This window comes from Gobio gobio, assembly GCF_949357685.1.
Source record: "Gobio gobio genome assembly, chromosome: 17".
Classification (NCBI taxonomy): Eukaryota; Metazoa; Chordata; class Actinopteri; order Cypriniformes; family Gobionidae; genus Gobio; species Gobio gobio.
The window spans coordinates 11,961,636-11,982,208 of record NC_137110.1 but is presented as its reverse complement, the minus strand read 5'-3'; the positions used below and the strand labels follow the sequence as shown (position 1 = coordinate 11,982,208).

General features: G+C 37.8%; 1 protein-coding gene across 4 annotated transcripts in view; it reads right to left on the bottom strand.

Moving 5' to 3' along the window:
• foxp1b (forkhead box P1b) overlaps positions 1-20,573 on the bottom strand; it is a 234,376-nt gene that overhangs the window by 126,379 nt on the left and 87,424 nt on the right. The window contains exon 1 of one of the 4 annotated variants that reach the window (XM_079841219.1): positions 7,701-7,818. The exons of the other annotated variants lie outside the window; for them this stretch is intronic. The gene's annotated coding sequence lies outside the window, so the exon portion shown is untranslated. Of the gene's footprint in view, positions 1-7,700; positions 7,819-20,573 lie in introns of those variants that run through there. 4 annotated transcript variants of the gene reach the window in all.

The window sequence follows — 20,573 nt, the reverse complement described above, 5'->3', positions numbered from 1 at the left end:
GAACATCATATTGCTTGCTAAAAAATGATGGCAAATATATGTGATTGACAAAGCATCATTTAAATGCTTGATATGATATTACATTTATTAAAAAGTAAATAAAATACATAATTTTGACAAAACAAACCTGATTTTTTTGTTGTAGTTTTCATTTTTCTATCACATTTCAAACGATGTATCGTGTTTGGCAGCATTCTGTAATGGATATGAATCATTATGAATCGAAAAAAAAAACACTTCCAGCAAAACTACAACATTACGGGGAAAATGTATAACAATGAAAAAAGTCTCAAACGGCATCAGAAAAGCAGCAAAAATAAATAAATTAAAGCTACACTGTGTGATATTTTCCCCCATCAAGCAGTTAAAAGGTATATGAGCATCCAGTGATTATTAGTATCTCTTCCTCTCAATTCCGATTTCGTTTTAACTCCTACGGTGGCCGATTTAGTCCAAGATTAATATGGCTTCCAGTTCGACCTCGTCCACATTCGACACGGTGCCATCGAGTGTTAAAACGCGAAAGGCGAAGCTTGAATTTACGGGTATGTCCCTCTTTGGCTAATGTACTTTCAAGATGGAGGGGCAACATGGCAACCCGCATTCCAACCCCTTACCCGTATGTATTTTCAATGGCATATTATAAACTTACGAAAATACTTTATTACTTGAAAGAAGTAAATATACATTAATGAGCACATATATTTTTGAAAGAACTAAGTGTTTTTAGCTAAGAATAAACTAAAAAAGTTACACAGTGTAGCTTTAAATAAATAAAAATAAGGCATGCCTAAAAGTTTATACGATAGTTTACTGTGACTTTAATGTAAAAAATAAGTAAATAAATATATCAACCCTTGGGACATAAAAGTTCTTGAAGTTAAAGGAACTTTTGCATAATGTGGCAAAACTACAAAATTAAAGGAAACATTTATAACAATGAAAAAAAATATAAAAAGGTATCAGAAAAAAGCAGCAAAAATAAATGAAATTAAAGCTGCAAGCAGCGATGAAAGGGCCCTCGCACCCGGGCCACCACAGGAAAACAGCGAATAGTGGGCGACATGCAATTAAGCGGGTAAATATGGCAAAGGCACTTCAATGTGCCACACTTCCTGCTGCCAGCAGGTGGCACTTTGACTATAACCAAATATTGCCATGTAGATGTCTTCAGGTTAGGACTATTATCAAACATGTGAAGTTTAAGGCAGATCAGACTGACCAAATATGTTGTTGATCTGACAACGTCAGTTGGAAATGGCAAAAACTGCAAAAATGTTGCAGAGAAAATTCTAAATATCTCACTTCCTTTTGGGTTTTCAGATTTTGCTCCTTGGACTTTTTTTGTAGGTATTGGGCTGTTACATGCGTCTACCGAATTTCATACTCGTACGTGAAACATAGCGCGAACGACATTTAATTGAAATGTTGTAGGTGGCGCTATCGAGCCATTTTGTCACACCTAATTCTGAGACCAATATCAGACGTAAATTTTCACCACTTTTGACGTGTGTCAAAACATGTTTAGGCCCTCAAAAATGCAATTCATTTCGGAGAAGAAGAATAGGCCGAGCAATTCCAATAGTGTCCTCACACCATCGGTGCTCGGGCCCTAATTAACAAAAATAAATCATGCAGAAAAGTTTAAGATACTCAAAGTTTAGAACTCAGGGACATAAAAGTGCTTGAAGTTGAAGAAACACTCAAACATAAGGGAGAAAGAAAGCAAAAGTTCATTCGAGATAAGCAAGTTCTACGCAGAACTGGTCAACTGTGATTGTGCAAATAAGAGCTCAGGTCTATGTTGCAGTTTGTTACGTTTTTACATGAGAAATTATCATCAAGCGATCTAATAACAACCACAATTACCCTCTGATTTGTCAATACATGACAAGAAAACGTTAACACAATCACTCTATAAACACTTTTTTACGTTTGCTGCGCTGATTACAGACTACACAATAAGCATAAATCATTCTGATCGACTAGTCGCTTGGCTTTATCGGGTATAAACATGCTATATTATCTCAGCAATTTTCAGAGCTTGCATGCACCAAACCTAATTTCTGCACAAAAACATTTGACGTCACAGCTTGCGTCTTGTGAACAAAAGCAAAAACCATAGGGGAACCCCGAAAGCCTTCTTTGCAGCATTTAGGAATCATCATGACCTCTCTAGTTTTATACAACCAAGATTCTCCACCACAGACATAAAACCACAGCATCGTTTGGTACACTTTCCATCCTGCATACTTAGCCAATATCGAGAAAGGGATATTGCACAGCTGTGAGGTGCCAGAGCCAAATTGAAGACTTGTGCTCAGAAGTGAAATATCTTTCTGAATGTTTACTAGAAAATGCATGCTGAAAAATGAGCAGACAAATGGCATCCTTTCTGCCGTTCTGGTGTCATGCACCTCTTCCTATAGAGGTTTGCGTATTAAGATGAAGCATATTAATTCAGTATACTGAAAGGGTTAAAAAAGGATAGGGTTGAGTCCCCCGTCTTCCATTAAGCAGTTAAACCAAAGGTAAAGGGCGTGCTGGGGGTAAACGGCAAAAGACCTCGCGTGAAACCGGCGAGCGCTTTAATGGAATCGGCTTTTTAACAACTCTTTTTTTTTTGTGTTAAATACAGTCCGTGTCAGGGAGATGCGTCCCACCCATAAAGCAAGCGCAATGACAACGTACAGTGGGCACTAACGCAAGGACATAGTTCATCATGCCATTTTCTGCAATTCCCAGCTGATTAGGGTCATTATGTTGGAACCCTGATTTATGCTGTCATTTCCTCTCACCCTATCCTGCATCAATGAATCTTAATGAATTGGTAAATAAGGGTGAGGATTACACTCTGCGACACCGAAACATTCCTCACCCTCCACGCCACCAGATTTATGGAGCCAATTAGGGACTAACGGAGAAAATTGGCTGGCAGGAAAATAATATTCTTTATGGTACAAAATGGAAAAGCATTCGCGCTGAAGGGCAATTGTATTGTCAGCATTAAGTCCATAAAATATCCCCTCCACCCAGTGAAAGAGAGAGAGAGAGAGAGAGAGAGAGAGAGAGAGAGAGAGAGAGAGAGAGAGAGAGAGAGAGAGAGAGAGAGAGAGACAGACAGACTTTCGGCCAATCTTTCTTAAATTAAAAAAAGGAAGCGCATTCATAAAATATTTTTTCAAAAAAGACGTTTTAGTTTTGTTAGTTTTACAACAAGGCTTTATACCAACTAACCCTAAGACTCAAAACAACCTATAAAACCATTAACCCATTAAAACATTTTGCACTATAGATTCGTTTTCAGACAGATAGATGGATGGATATTGCATCTATTTTTTATGTATCTATATAAACATAAAAAAACGAGAAAAATCAATTATGAGAATTAAGATGGTGACACTGCAGGATTTACTGCGAATGCATTAAGGAGCCGTCAACATAAACGTGATAGGGTAAAAAGGGATTTAATAAACACGTGCACCCTGCTCATCCCATGACCATAAATCATGCACGGGCACACAAATCGCCCTTTTAACCAATCAGTCTTCTCCATGATCAAAACAACGGCGACTGCCACAGAACGGCTAACCTTCAGTTCTTTAATGTTTTTTTTCTCTTTTCTTTTCAGAGGCGACAAAAAGTGGAAATACAAAAAGACGGGCAGGAGAAAAGAATGAGGATGAGCGCAAGTATCTGCGAAAAAAAGCCCGAAGTGAGACCCACCTCTTCCTATTAACGGCAGCATCTTAGAGGCACACTCAGTGTGCTAACGAGCCCCCTTTATGTATTACATATTGTGACTAGACTCGGAGCGTAACAGCGGCTCTCCACATCAAACAAGCAAAGGCCTGTTATTAGATGGAGGGCTGGGAGAGAGGCTGTGTGAAAAGAAGTGGAAAATTAAAGTTGAAGCCAAGCAGGAAAGGCTTTAATTTACTGGCATGTACAGTATGCAAATGAGATTACTCTCTGCTTAACTGCATCATTTATGTCCATAATAACGGCATCATCATTACGGGACTCAAATTAAATTACAGCGTAATTAGCATATCAAAGTGATTGGTTAAAGTTTAAAACAAATACCCAATTTTCGCTAATGAAAAGCTGTAATCGGCGCTCATGTAACTTGAAGTGAAAACAGCCAAAACAAATATGTGTTTTCGGGGGGGTAGGAAGACGGGGGAGAGGGTTCTTGTCTCACTCAAACGTGACGAGGGAGGGGCTTACAGAGGCTGGATGCGTCTCACCTGGTGGACTTCACACCCTCAAGTTCCATTTCCTAGAGACGCTCTGATCAAAGGTACCGTTTCCTACACTTGCCACTTTGGAGCTCATCAATAAAATGCAAAATCACTTCACCGCTGATCCGGTGGGTGGAAGAGGGGGGCAAAAAGTGAAAGTAATACGTGAGACGGATGGGGTAGGGGTGACATCTGAGGGCTTATAAACTTACATTCGAAAGGGGAAGGAAAACACCTCCACTTTCCAGTCGAAATTCTCATGAATAATGACATTTAACAATTGCCAACTGCATCAGAAATGACAGCATTGCAACCCAAATCATCCCACAAGAAGCATCAGACCCGGACAAACATAGTTTGTGTCATCCGTTCCCCCTGTTTTTGATCCGTAGCTTTAAGACTTTCATGTCACCACATTATTGATCTCATTCCGAATTTATGACGCACTTCTCCATTCCCAGAGCAAAATCTGAGGTCTTAACTCTCAGACATAAGTCAATCTCTCCTCACCAACCCCCCAGGACTTCATCTCGATTGACTTGGCCAAACCGCACCAACAAACGAATCAGAGCCCGTGCATATTACTCTTGAAATTTTAAAGAAGTGCTATTTTATTTTATTCATTGAGGAATCCATTATAGGCCGTATTCCTAAGAAGTATGTAAATGACGTGCCTTTCAAGGTAGAGTCGGGGCAGAATCCTCTCCATCAACTAATGACACCGCTCATTACATGCAGAACAGAGCGGAATGAAAGTGCTCCTGTCTGTGGCGGTGTCTTCCCCGTGTAAATCCCTATGAAATGCTAATATCTCACTTCTAATTAAAGGATACTAAGTCCAAATGTACCTACGTGCCAGTAACATAAATTTTATTAATGTTTTTTGTGTCGCTCCAGCCCTGTCTAGGCTTCATTCCATTAATTCATATTTAATACCGCTGCTGCTCAAGCATTCTTCTCTTTTTTGCTTTCATTGCCTTTCTTTCTTTTTCTTTTTTTGAGCACTTGTGGCCCACGATTACAAACAGATGCTCATTGTGAGCAGAAGCATCATTATGGGGTTGTGAAACTATAGTTTTTTGCAGGTGCAGGAGCGCCTGGCCACACAGACGTTTGCACAAACAGACTTGTGTGCATATAAGGTGCTAAAACTATCAGAAAAAAAACAACAACACTGAGTTAACCGGTATGGCCTCTAGGAGCCTGTACACATTTACTGTATTGACACATGTCTGCATGTAAACATGTTTACAAAAAATGTGCAGCCATTCTACGAATTCGACCTTGAAGCCTGCAAACAACTGCCACACAAAGTTCATTAAGAGGAGGCAAAAACAATGCCGTTCGCTTTTGCCTCAAAGACGACGCTGGCTTTGTACACTGCTTTTTCTGAAACACAAAGCGCAGGGAAAATTGATCACTTTGGTATCAACGTTGAATTAAAAAGCCTACCTAATGGTTAGTATGAAATACGGCCTAATTAGGGCTTTGGTTTTATAGCGCCTGTTAACGTAGTTATCACTTACAACATTGTAATGTCAAAATCAATACGGATTACTTATGTCCTATCCGCCTCCATTCCGTGAGGTGACGATAGTTTATCTGTCTGTGCACTTATTAGGCAGGATTGAGCCAGACAGCTTTTGGAAAAAAGAACCAAAACTCAATCTATGCGAACCCATTCATATGGCATTACTCACACAAACAAACCTAATCGAAGACATGTATTCCAGCCTGAAAGTAGCTAAATACATCACAGCAAAATATAGTCCTTGATTTAGATAGATAGATAGATAGATAGATAGATAGATAGATAGATAGATAGATAGATAGATAGATAGATAGATAGATAGATAGATAGATAGATAGATAGATAGATAGATAGATAGATAGATAGATAGATAGATAGATAGATAGATAGATAGAAAAACAGACAGACAGATAGATGAAAAGCAGACAGACAGATGAAAGATTGACAGACAGATAGATAGATAGAAAAACAGACAGACAGATAGATGAAAAGCAGACAGACAGATGAAAGATTGACAGACAGACAGACAGACAGACAGACAGACAGACAGACAGACAGACAGACAGACAGACAGACAGATAGACAGACAGACAGACAGACAGACAGATAGATAGATAGATAGATAGATAGATAGATAGATAGATAGATAGATAGATAGATAGATAGATAGATAGATAGATAGATAGATAGATAGATAGATAGATAGATAGATAGATAGATAGATAGATAGATAGATAGATAGATAGATAGATAGATAGATAGATAGATAGATAGATAGATAGATAGAAAAACAGACAGACAGATAGATGAAAAGCAGACAGACAGATGAAAGATTGACAGACAGATAGATAGATAGAAAAACAGACAGACAGATAGATGAAAAGCAGACAGACAGATGAAAGATTGACAGACAGACAGACAGACAGACAGACAGACAGACAGATAGATAGATAGATAGATAGATAGATAGATAGATAGATAGATAGATAGATAGATAGATAGATAGATAGATAGATAGATAGATAGATAGATAGATAGATAGATAGATAGATAGACAGATAGACAGATAGACAGATAGACAGATAGATAGATAGATAGATAGATAGATAGATAGATAGATAGATAAAAAACAGACAGACAGATAGATGAAAAGCAGACAGACAGATGAAAGATTGACAGACAGACAGACAGACAGACAGACAGACAGATAGATAGATAGATAGATAGATAGATAGATAGATAGATAGATAGATAGATAGATAGATAGATAGATAGATAGATAGATAGATAGATAGATAGATAGATAGATAGATAGATAGATAGATAGATAGATAGATAGATAGATAGATAGACCATGTTTTGATTGAAAAAAAAATATTGAAAGTGCACATTTCTATCTTGCAAATAGAAAAAAATTAAAAGTAAAAAAAGAGAAATGCAGGGGAAACACCAATTCTAATCTCCATTTAAATCCATGTTGTGACAATATACCCATAGATAAGGTGTAGCCTGTACTGAAGCGCCTGCCTGATTCAGATATGAGGTTACAGTGGCTGACCTTCAACATTCCTCAATGTCCCAGAATGCCATTCATCTACAGCTGCAGATAAGGCTGAGTAAATATCATAAGCATGAGGATTTTAGGATTGAGGTGAGGCCGGCCACATCCTTAACCTACAAGGAAGAGGGCGAAAAGAAATCTACCCTTTAAGGGCCATTTCCTGAAGGATCTGCTGTAAAAACACAAAAAAAGAAGCCATATCCATGTCCTGTCATTTCTCTTGGCATTAACGTTTTTCATCGTCCCTTTGATGAAGGCTCCTTTGACCAATCACATAAGCCTTGTGTTCGGAAACCTGCATTAAATCGCCAGGATTCTTAAACGTTACAGACACGAGCAGAGTAAAGGTCTTAAGGTTACTCACCAATCAGAGAAGCGAATAAAAAATCTTGATTGGTCAGATAGCGCTTGAAGAGTCTCGTGTATGAGGGCGCAGCGGTGACAGGAGGGACACAACCTGTGACTGCACTAATCTGTTCTGAAACACACCAACCCTTATCCCCTGCTGATATATACCTAAACAAGACAAACACAGGCAACCAGTGAACAGGCAACCACAACAAACAAAAGAGTGAAAGACTGAAAGAGAGAGAGAGAGAGAGAGAGAGAGAGAGAGAGAGAGAGAGAGAGAGAGAGAGAGAGAGAGAGAGAGAGAGAGAGAGAGAGAGAGAGAGAGAGAGAGAGAGAGAGAGAGAGAGAGATACACAAGACAAAAGAACAGAGGGAAACACAAATTAATTTATAAAAAAAAAAAAAAAATTGTCACCCAAAACCTAAAGATAAAAATAACCATAAAAAAACAATAAAATAATTACAAAAAATAAATCAAATAAAATCAATATCATTTATTTATTTTCAATTATTTTGATTATAAATGACCAAATGTATAATCATAGTTTTAATTATATTTATAATTTAAAAAATTATAATTTAATAAAAAAAATTATAATAATTAAATAAATTAAATTAAATAATGATTATAAATTTGGTCGAACAATTTTAGACCATTTTTATTAATAACCAAATTTATAAATCATATTTACATGACAGTTAAGAAAATCTTTCCAATCCTGTTTCCATTTTCCAACAAAATAATAAATAAAATAAAATGGAAAATTTAAATAAAAAATATTTATTAAGATTCATCCTATACTCATTTGTGTCCGCAAGTCATGACTGGTCAACTTGCAACCCTCTACAATTCGAGTAAAAACACTCGCATATGCAAGTAAATGTTCACTCTGGGCGACTAAATAATGTCTATCATTAGCCATTGGCTAAATGCTTCGATTTTACTCGCCAATGTGTGTGTGTTAGAGGCTAAGAATAAGTTTAGCATAGATATATTTTCACTCGTCCAACACTCAGAGAAACAGTTTCGCTCTCCGTCATGCGATCGGTCTATTCCAGTTCAGCTCAATGGATGCGCGAGTATCTGTATCTGTACCGTAAACTCTAGTGTGAAGGCGCATAACACGACGTCGCTTTGCCGAGAGTGCTGCTTCTCCCTCTCTCTCACACGCATGCACACAAAGAGAGAGAGAGAGAGAGAGAGAGAGAGAGTCTTAAATACCACGCAGAATCCACGCGCTACATGTAAACTATATTTTTTGTTGTATATTTTCCTGTCAAAACAACAGGGGGCGGGACTAATGCGCAAACGGCAATCTCACTGGCTGGTGCTCATCCATTACCTTCACTGTTTTGATTTCAGCAAATCCGTTTGAGCTAACGCAAATTACATGATTAAAGGGTTCATGAACTGGCTTTTTTTTTATTTTATACTGTTGTCTGAGGTCAACTTATGACGTTCACGTGGTTTTTACGTTCAAAAACATCATAATGAATAAGTAATAGGCTATTTTCTACCCTGGTTTTGAGGCTCTCTCGTACACGCTCGGATTTTATGGGCGTGCCGCACTGAAGACTTGGAAGTAAACGCCCACGGCTAGGATAAGATTTGCATATTTAATGAGCTTCGGCTCCCCGTGAGTACACCGTGAGGGATTGTTTTGAAGCATGTGGGAAAACGGCAACCGGAATGATTCGTCCCACAGGGCTCGCAAAACGTCTTTATCAAACAAACACAATGATTTATCTCTCATCCACCCGCGATTTATTGGAATGTTATTTTTTTATTACTTGGCCCGCCCGATTGGTGGATATAAGCGCAAACCGTACACACACATAGACGCAACAAACGCAAAGTCTTCCCCACGAGAGCTGGATATTCATTAAAAATAAAGTTCATCCATGCATTCATAATATTGGAATCCGAATGAAGCTTATGTGGTATGTTAAGAATTCTGATCCGGTTTAGCTCTATGTAGGCCTGTGTTATGTTAGTGGCATGAGTCGGTGGGCGGGGCTACAGAATCAGGCGTTGTTCTTCTTCTGTTGAGGCGGTGCTTCACTACACTCTAACGTCATAGCCTGGCACATTCTGAGATTGAGCGTTTGCTGGGCCTGGTGACTATAAAAGCTTTTCTTTGACTAAAAAGGAAGTTTTCAGTTCTGAAACTTACTAGATATTCTTATATTACCATGACCTTTTATATATCAAAAGCTCAAGGGAAAGTTGATTTCTTAATTCATCACCCCTTTAATATTCATGAACCCAGCAGCTCATCAATCATTAGTGCATTGCATAATTGTTATTAGTATTAGAATTAGTAGTATTATTATTATCTTATTAATAATTACTATTATCTATTACTATATGTTTTTTACAGAAACACTGAATGACCAACAATATCTTAAGCACCACCACCAGTCCTAAATTCAGTTAAAATATCAAGTGTGTGTGTGTGTGTGTGTGTAATTAATATCGATATATAATATAGATGTAGATCTCGATATAGATGTACATTTGAATACACACATGTACATATGTAAGAAATATTTGCATGTATATACTATGTAAATATATTCATATCATTTATATTATATATAAATATAGAAAACATTTCTTAAATATATACATGCATGTGTGCATATTTATATACACTAGTCAATGGCGATTCTATTGCGATTCAAAAAGTGGGTATGCGCTATATGCAGCACATAGGGGCGCAGCACCTTGGGGGCGCCAAAACGATGGTATGAAATTTTTTTTAAATTTTTGTTCGTATTTTCTATATGTAGTGCTGTTGTGTGTTTCTAAATAATTTCTGTATTTCCTCAATATTATATAACATTTTAGAGGACTAACAGGCTAGAGTAGGCGCCCTCATAAGATTCCATAATAGAATTTTGGATAATAATGGAATATCGCGAGTGGGCGCACCTGGCGCCGGTGGCAAGCCAAAGTATTCATATACGGTTGGGCGGGCTTCTGATTGCGCATTGACACGTCAAAAGCGTGCGATTTGACTGCAAAACGCGCGTCCTTGACGCATGATTTACCACAAAAACGGTGTGGGTTTTTATATCAAAGCGCACGTCCTCGACGCGTGATTTGCTATTTAAAAGACAGTCGCGCGTTTTCCGTGACCCCAGAGCGCTTATATGGTAAATCACGCGTCGAGGACGCGTGCTATGAGTCGGACAAAACGCACGTTATTAACGTGTAGGCTAAACAGGTAAACCAAACAGGCAGTGCAAACTTGAGTTTGAAGTATCCAAACAGACGAAAAGAACGTGCTCTTTCCTTGGTGTTCTCAAAATCGCATGCTTACTTTTTAGGGCACACCTCTTATAAAGTAAAGTTACATATTGTTGACCATCTTTTTAAGTCATTACACTATTTACCACGATACACTATGGCTGTTATAGAATTAAATGAAATCAGTATAAAAAAAAATCTATCTTACATTTATCAAAATCCACTTACACTATAATTACAATTGCCTAAATAATGTAATGAGATTTTTAGATTTATGTTCTAAATATAATATTTTAATTATAGAAATATGAAATTATTAGAATTTTCTAGATTCTAATTCTAGAATCATTGAACTAATTAGTTCTAACCGACTGTTCAAAAATGGTGAATTATTCGAGAACGAAACCTATACTTTGTTTGAATCTATTTTTGTTGGAAAAACTGTAAAAAATGACAACTTGTTGTTTATTGAACTGTTGTATAAAATTAATATCGCATTTTGCAATTGTGCTGATATAGGCTACTCTGGAAAATAGCACTCTTGCTCGTATAATATTGCTTAACTCATAATTTCCTCTTTAATTACTTTCAAACGAATGTTTATTTTTATGTTTGTTATTGGCCTATTAATAACTAGCCTATTTGTTATTGGGGGGGGGGGGTGGGGGGGGGGGGGGTGGGGGGGGGCAAAATTGTTGCTGCATACCCTCTCTGGCACTGGGTAGTTGCGCCCCTGATGTCAACTAAAGGCTATTGGCTATTTTGATATGCCCTGCCCCAACTTCCTGTTCAATAGGAAATCAGTAAACAAACCAGTGTTAAGCAAGCTCATGAGGAAAAGATGAAATATGAATGGCTGTGGACAGAGAGAAAGAGAACCCAGCCAGGGAAAAAGTCTAAATATAATTAGCGATCATGCGGCGAGACGTAGGTAAGGTTGAATAATGCAATAATGAGAGGCAAGGCCGGTGACATTTGTTTCTTATTGTCTAAGTGGCAGTTTAAAGGCCTCTACCCAGGGCCGGGCCCCTGGCCTTCCTTCTGCACTGTTTTAACAGAGATGAAACCATATTAGGACGTGTATGCTAAAGTAAACAATAACATAGTTGCAATGAGATGGAAATTTTTCAGCTAATGGTGTTTGTCATTCCTGTTTTCAGTCCTGGACTTAAGCTCTTTGCTTCTTTCTCTTTTTTTCCACGTCTTCTTTCTTTTTCTCTCTCCCTCCCCCGAGCTTGGGAGGACTGTGTTTATGAATAACAACTAAAGCGGCCAGTCCTCGACCTGCTGCAAAACACACAGTAAACAGATCTGCTTTTAATGTGCCTGTTCACTTTTTTTTTTTTTGATATGTTGAATTGGCTTTCAGTCTATGGGGAAGAAGACTTCAACCAGAGAAGTGACAAGTAAAATGCATGCCACTTTGTCCATGTAATAACATTATTTTAATATTATACAGTATTTTAGCCCAACAGATTACATATTACAGCCCAAGTGCAAAGAGAGCAATTTAAAGTGATAACTAGTCCATAAAAAATATATTTTACTTTCAAAGTAAGGTTTATTTAACCAAGGGCCCCTTTCATAACCACAAACTGTTTGCATGCCGTTTGTACCAGACTCTCATAAAGTAAATGACAATCAAAATCTCCCTACAATCTCAATACACAATCCCAAATTCTCAATAAGAGCTATATTATTATTCAGATAGAACCCTCTGATATATTGCATTTTATACTTTTAATTTTGCAACATTATTTCCATATTTGACTATATGAATGCTTGTTCATTCCCTTTACAAGTATAGCCTGGCACCTTTGCCTTTTCCCAATAGTTTCAGTGTACTATTTTGAATCAAATGAATCCATGAATTTTGAATCAGTTCTGAAATTTTCAGCAGACGCCCTGAAAATTTGACCTCAGTTTGAAAAATGAAAAATGTATAAACCATAATCGTAGTCCAAAAGTAGGACCTTTGCATAAATCATCAACAAAAGCGATAATCACTGATCATTTATGCCATTGTGAAATCCGTTCATTACTTTTCCAAAGAAACATCATATTACATTAAAGTGCCACTATTACGAATTTTTCAAAATTACCTTTCATGTAGGTGAATGAATCCATCCTGCAAAGTTTTAAATTTGAAAGTGCGGCGTATATAAAGTTATTGTCTGTCAACAGAGTCGACTCTGAGTCAAATTAACAAATCATTCTTCAAACGAAACGCAAGCCGTTTCGTGGTGACATCAAGACTAAACATTAGCATATTGCCGTCCACTTATTGCGCGCGCATATTGTGTAGGTAAGACTCTGGCTAACCGGCTTACTCACATTATTACGGTCTTACTGAAATACTACTGTAAATAAGCTGTGGGCTGCAGTATTACCTAAAACTGAGTCTATTAATGCAGATTGTCTGTAATTCTTACTACTTTGAGTAAAGATAAAGGATGGAGCAAGATTTGTTTTGCAAACTTTAATGTTCCATCAGTCATTCACGTTAGTGCTGGGCTAACGTATGCGCTGTTATTGATACAGTTCCCACATGTGCACCGCATTAAATTAGAAACACACACACACACACACAGGTTTGTTGATGGACGCACACTCTTTAAGCTGATGGTAAGGAATTACAGTTGAAACATCTCATAATGTACCTCAAGCTGAGTAGCATCACTGAGAAACGTCCTGCTCAAGGTTCGGGTTGAATAACTAGTTCTTTCAATGTTTCATCATCAATTCGGACTGGCGCTGGGATTGTGTCACACTGCACCAGTGTGAGTGCCCGTGATCACTACCAGAGGGCACTCCAACCCGAACTGTCATTCCATCAAAGACTACATTACCCATAATCCTTTGCTCGGACTCATCATCACTCATTGTGTGCACCTGTGTCTCATCACCTCATTACCCCAGCCTATATAAACCATGTTCACTCTGTCATTCACTGCAAAGTCTTGTTTGTTGTAAACTGCATTTCTGAGCGTTTCCCTGGTTTCATGTCTCTGGTTTTGGATTTCTTGTCTGTCTCTCTTGCCTTGTTTGCCTTATTGGACTGATTACATGGTATGACCTCTTGCCTGTATGATGACTACGAGTGTGGATTACCCTTTAATAAAGCTGCATTTGGATCTGCTACCTTCTGTCTCAAAGCAGTACGTTACAGATTGGTGTAAAATCGACGTCATCGTTACTGTATTTCATTGTGTGCTCGCGGAGCTTTAGGAAGCCTCCGGACGGAGCTGAAGTTCAGTTATGGTAATGAGCGTTTAGCTTCCGAAATACACGCTGTACGCAGTAGACCAATCACAACAGATTGGGCCATCTGACCAATCAGAGCAAAGTAGGCTCGCGGAAAGGAGTGCATATGATTATCACTGTGATAACATTAAATGACATGAAACAACCCAGTCTCTTTTTGTTAAATGCAAGTTTATGTATGATCAATAATACAAAAGTATAAGTAACTTAAAAGGTATAATAAGCTATAATAAAGCAAACAATCCAGTCAAACATTCAAAGTCAGTGCTAGTAGGCTATAACGGTAACGTAAAGTTAAAAAGCCTAAAAATAAAAAAGTAATGAAACTTCACTTTGCCCTCAGCCTAAGATCGCCCGTTACATATACACAAGACGAATTATAGCTCGAGACACCACAGAGACATCAGAGCCAGCGGCAAATGTCTGAAGGACTAGCCGAGGAAAGGCTGCTCTCGCCGGGGTTAACGAGCGCGGAGCGCCGCTGATCCACTGGAGCTCACAACTCCGAAAACGCCAAATAAAATGTTCAAATAGACACTTTTTATAAATAAACCACAGATTTGAGCTTTAAACAACTAAATTATCGCCTGAAAAAGTCTTAAAACTACGTTTTGTCACACATTAACGATAGATGATAGATGATAGATGATAGATAGATAGATAGATAGATAGATAGATAGATAGATAGATAGATAGATAGATAGATAGATAGATAGATAGATAGATAGATAGATAGATAGATAGATAGATAGATAGATAGATAGATAGATAGATAGATAGATAGATAGATAGATAGATGATAGATGATAGATGATAGATGATAGATAGATAGATAAATAGAAAAAAAAAACGATAAAAAAAAAACATTTAGTCCAGGTCCGCTTAGCATTCACATTGGCATTTTAATCTAAAGGCATATAGGGATATGTTCACAACCTGATTGGTCGGCTTCTATTACTTGTATTTCGCGACTGAACTTACCAAACATACAAAACAATGCTGGGTGCTGGACTAAATGTGCTTGTTGTATGCGCGTAGCCTACATATGATAGTATTTTGACCAGCTGAGAATTCGTGAAGAGCTTATAAAATGTGTAAAGGAGTCAAAACAGCGGTAGGAATCCCTCCGTCACACACACAAATGAAGATCTGCTGCGAGGAGACGCGGTTCTGATGCCTGTACAGAATTGTGAAGGGCAACATTGTGACTATGACGAGAAAAAACAGGTATGCTTAAGCATTCTATCCTATTAGAGTCGAATCTTGTGACATCATGTCCCGTTTTTGGTTCGTTTACATGTCTTTGGTCCATGTTGCGTTCATATTTCATTTGAACCGCACCAGAGTTTGTTCTTTTCAGCGGTCTCGGGTCCGCTTGTTTGGTGCACACCAGGGTTCAGAAGGCAGCGTTCACACTTATTCAAATGAACCGCATTAAAAGACTAATCACACCAGGGTTCTTTTTAATCAAACCAAACATGCCAAATATGAACACACCCTAATTGAAAGAAATCACACACTTCACCTTTCACAAAGTCCAAAGTCAAAGTCTTATTACAGTTTAAAAGCCACAACAAAACTTCAGCTAACCAGTGTAGGCGTATCTCCTTTCCTACCCACAGCACAAATACACTCCCCCCTCTCTCTTTGTCTCTCATACACACACACACACCTTTCAAATGCAAGCTGTTTATTTACTTAATGTTAAAGCTATTCCATTAAGCAGCCGGGCCCAGGTGCTTCATCCCTAAAAGGGATTTTGCTTCCTCAAATAAATACAGCAGCGAGGCACTGCCAAAATGATATTGACCATGAATTTAGCGAATGTCATATAGAGAACAATAAACATCAACCTGTGTAAGTCATTAAGGACATATACTTTAAATTTCAGTGAATGTTTGGAGTTTATGATGATTTATGAACTTGACCTGGTGTATTTTTAAGGAAGGCAACCATAGCGTATGGCTTACCTTCTTGTGTTCCACAATGTGCTAATGATTTCACTTTCGTCTTACCAAAATGAGTTCAATCGTGTGGTGTATTTGCATTGCTAGTACAAAGAAAACAAAACGACTGGAGGAAAGAACAGACAACCTCACTTAAGAAAAGAAGACGCAAATAGCATATATTTGATGTTGGAAGCACCGCCTCTAATCATTCTACCATTCAATTTGACCCATTTAAAATACGGTCATCTCCTTTCAGCTGAATGAAGAAATTCAAAAGTGATGCAAAAAAAAAAGAAAAAGAAAGAAAAGGAAAAACAGCGAATGTCTTTAGATGAAAAGAAGACAAACTGAGCTTTGTGATATACGTGACAAACACTCTCACACACTCCTCGCGGAGCGTTTTTGTGGACAGATTTCCCTTTCATCTCTCTGAAGACAACTCCTCTGACAGAAGCAGAGACTGCTGCCTGCCTGACTGCCATCACTTCCATTCAGTACAAAGATTCTGTCACGAAGACTCGCTCCGACGCAGTGGCAGACCGACTATATCAAAGCCTTTCCACCTCTAAGAGAGCAGCATTCATTAAGTTATCAATACCATGAAAAGTATAATGGATTTGTAATTGTGATTTTCTAATATGCTTTCAGAGAAGTGCACTTTCATCAAGTAAATAAAAAAACCATGCAACTTTTTTAAAAGCACGGAGGCACCAGACTGATATGTTAGACAAAATATTATCTAACAACAAAATAAATAACCTATATGGAAAAGTAGCACGTTTTAAACGCATCAACAAATTTAAAACGGTAATTTTGGATCTGTTCCACATCAGTTTTGACCTTCTCGATAGTTTCCAATAATCATAATTTTGAGAATTTATATTCAAGTTATAAACAGCACACACTGCAAAATAAAATTTCTTCTAGTATTTTTGTCTTGTTTCCAGTCCAAAAATCAAAAAATTCTTAAATCATGATACATTTACTAGATGAGTAAAATGACGTAAGATATTATGCCTTGTTTTCTGGGGAAATACAGCAAAACTAAGTGGTAAAGGTGCACTATGTAACTTTTCCATCCACTAGAGGTCGCCTGTTCTAAACAAAGGTGTAGTTTTATGACGCCACGTTTGAGCGCAGAATCTTGGGACATGTGGTCTTCACCTCACAGCCGGTGAAAAAGAATCAGGATAGGACACGTGTTCATGGATGCGATTATTAAAGCAGCACTAGGTAGGTTTTGCTCTCGGGGTCCCCCTACAGTTGGGAAACAGTATTGTCCTCTACTACTGTCGTAAACTCTGTCATTCTACATCAGTGGATGCATCGCACGTGCATTTGTTGACATGACAACTATGATAGCCCTGAACACTGCAGGAGTTCACATGCAGGTTTTCTGCTTGCGTCGCGTGTGAAATGTCTTCATCCCAGGTACAGTGGCATATGTTTCAGCATGTCATATGAATATAATTTAATGGGTTTTATTTTTTTCAAACGCCAAATGATCGCGATGCTCACGTTTACAAGCCAGCGTCATTATAGTAGCCACGTCTATTGGTTACCGTTTTACAGAATCTATATGATACTTCAATTCAATGTTTGAGTGGTAGGTAATAACCATATATCGTCAATATTATAATATCAAGCTACCATAGATGAATCTGCAAATTTGAAAAAACGATTTGCATTATAGCTTGAGGCAAGACAAATAAACAAATATCACAGACATGTTAGGTATCCTAAAATATGATTTTGTATGTCTTATGTATTTACTTGTATTTATTTTACTATTGACAGCCAAGTCAGCATCGGTCAGGCACCCCTCCTCCTCCTTCAGCTCACGCCAACGAGCAAACGCTGGCCCAATGTTGATCCTCGTCCTGCCTTTAATCCGATCACTTTCTCGTTTCCTCTTTTTGCTTTCCTCCGACAAAACCTTTGCTTTCTTATTTTTCTGTGCTGCTTCGGCCATGACTATAACATCCGGCAAACAAACGATAGTTGGGCTCGCACGTCCGAATTTAAGGAAGTGGGGGTGGTGGTGGAAGTGACGTATATGCCGTAAAGCAGTCGAATTTTGTAGTTCTTTTTGTTCTCGGGTTACTACCCGAAACCCGAAGTTTAAAAGTACGATACAGACCCCGTCAGGCTATGGCAGATGTGTCATTCAACCTATTGTAAGTCGATGTATCATCACAAGAGTCTTGAAAATATATTATGAAGGTTGAAAAGTTACCTAGTACTGCTTTAACGTTACTGTAGTCTGAAGCAGAGAAGGACCGAGTGTTGTGGAGCTGAGCAAGGCCGCTGGATCGATTGTTAATGAGAAGAGCGGCGGGACTTTTATTATGACACAGTCGCCGGCGCCACTCCTGGTTTTCCGATCATGAGTATGAGGTAACGCAGCTCTGTTTATCATATTAGATAAATCTGAGTGTGTTGAAAATTATGTTATGACGTTACTCTGTGCGTTCTCTCGGCGGCTGCTATGACACTTGTTCACACTGCAGTGAGAGTAAAGCGTTTCTACAAAATAAAACCGCAAACCGAGGGTAACGCAGATATGACGCAATTGACAGGCGACTCCCTCACACGTCCGGTTCCTTGGTTAAAATAGCAATTTTTCACGATTTACAAATAGTTGGAAACATTTGGGATATTGTAAGTACTCAACTGAACAAAATATATAACACTGGCCTAGTGGTTTTTGGATATTTTACTCAAAAAATTGTACATAGTGCACCTTTAAGTGGGGAAATAAAGCACAATTATTTTTCTTACCCCATTGGCAATATCATTTTGCTTGTTTTAAGTAAAAACTCACTTAATTTTCCCAGAAAACAAGACGCATTTTACTCCTTTTGTAAATACATCTTTATTTAAGAATTTAGATATATGGACTGAAACAAGACAAAAATACTAAGTAAGAAAAGCATTTTTTTGCATTGCAAATACTATAAAAAACACACAAAAAATGTATGTTTTGGACACCATTGTACCATGGTAATACTGTTATATATAACCATGTTAATCATCCATACACTATTTACATGGTATTCTCATCCGACACTTCCACAGTACTTCTTTGTAAGAAATGCTGACAATTTCACGATGAACAGAAAAAGCTAATTCTTTCGTTTAAGATGTTACCGCTCAAAACACGCTTTATTACAGCATAGTTAAAATCCTCTCTGGAGTTATGCACACGGGCGCATAAACAACTGTGTGACTAGCGTAAGCATTTAACTTTCTCGTTAGCAATCTCCCCTGTGTGTAGCGCTTTAGCCACGCTGGCTTGTTTATTATGTTCATAGCTTTGGCAGAAAAAGAGATTTAAGTGAACTCCTACAAATCGGAAGCACTTGTAAATGCATAGAAACACACTCAGCTGTAGAAACAGGGGAATTAGGGGCTTACCAAATGCTAATGCTAATACAAAGCAATTTTCAACCTGATGCTGATACACAGAATTACATTTTTTTGTAGTAAGCAATAAAATGCACTCGCAAGAGCTATTACATGGACCCTAATCCACCTCTGCGCCCTAACATGCATCAATATACAACTTTTCATTTGGTGTCACCTCAGAATTTCCATCTTCGTGGTTTCCGTAAAACGAGAGGATGAGGCAAATAAAGTAAATAATCAAGTGTATGATCTTCAGAGGCATTCTAATTTAGCCCTTGGCAGGCAGCACACAGCATGCAAATATCATATTTTCCCCTGCTGTTTAGCTCTCTGAAAACTAACTCAGAGTTTAAGTGGATATACACTTTAACTTATGGAAGTGTGGATGAGTGGGGATAAGATTATACCAGGCAGCCATACAGTAGTCCTACAGTAAAGTAAATGCATGTTTCAGTTGGAAAGTGGACTGAATTAAATGTATAGGCAAGTCATTTTTGTGTTTTACCAAAGTGTATGATAAATATTAAAAAGTACGTGAAAGTATCAAATTCTCATTATAATCTGCACTTCAAACTGTTTTTTTAACACTGACATATGCAAATCCTTTGCAAAAACATATAGTATGATGATGCTCATCTTGGCTGGCCATTTGCTAAAATGGAGAGAAAAAAAGGAAATAATCTCTTTATGAACTTGAAAGTGTCAAAGTGGTAGTTTTTTTTAACAACTTTTTTTTTAATTTTTGGAGTAACTAACCCTTTAAGAAAACTCACTGGGTAATTAAGTAAATAAATAAATTACTAGTATGTTTGTCCTGTTTTCCAGTAAAAATATCTAATATTGTTGGAGCCGATTGCATTGTGCAAAACAAAAACAAAAAAAAGGGATGTCATGGATATCAAAAGCAAGACAACTTTTTCTTTGGTAATAGTGTGCATTTAGTTAAAGCATAAATCAAAAAAAAAAAAAAAGCCAGACTTACAATTATAAATAAAATGGGCTAAAGTAAGTC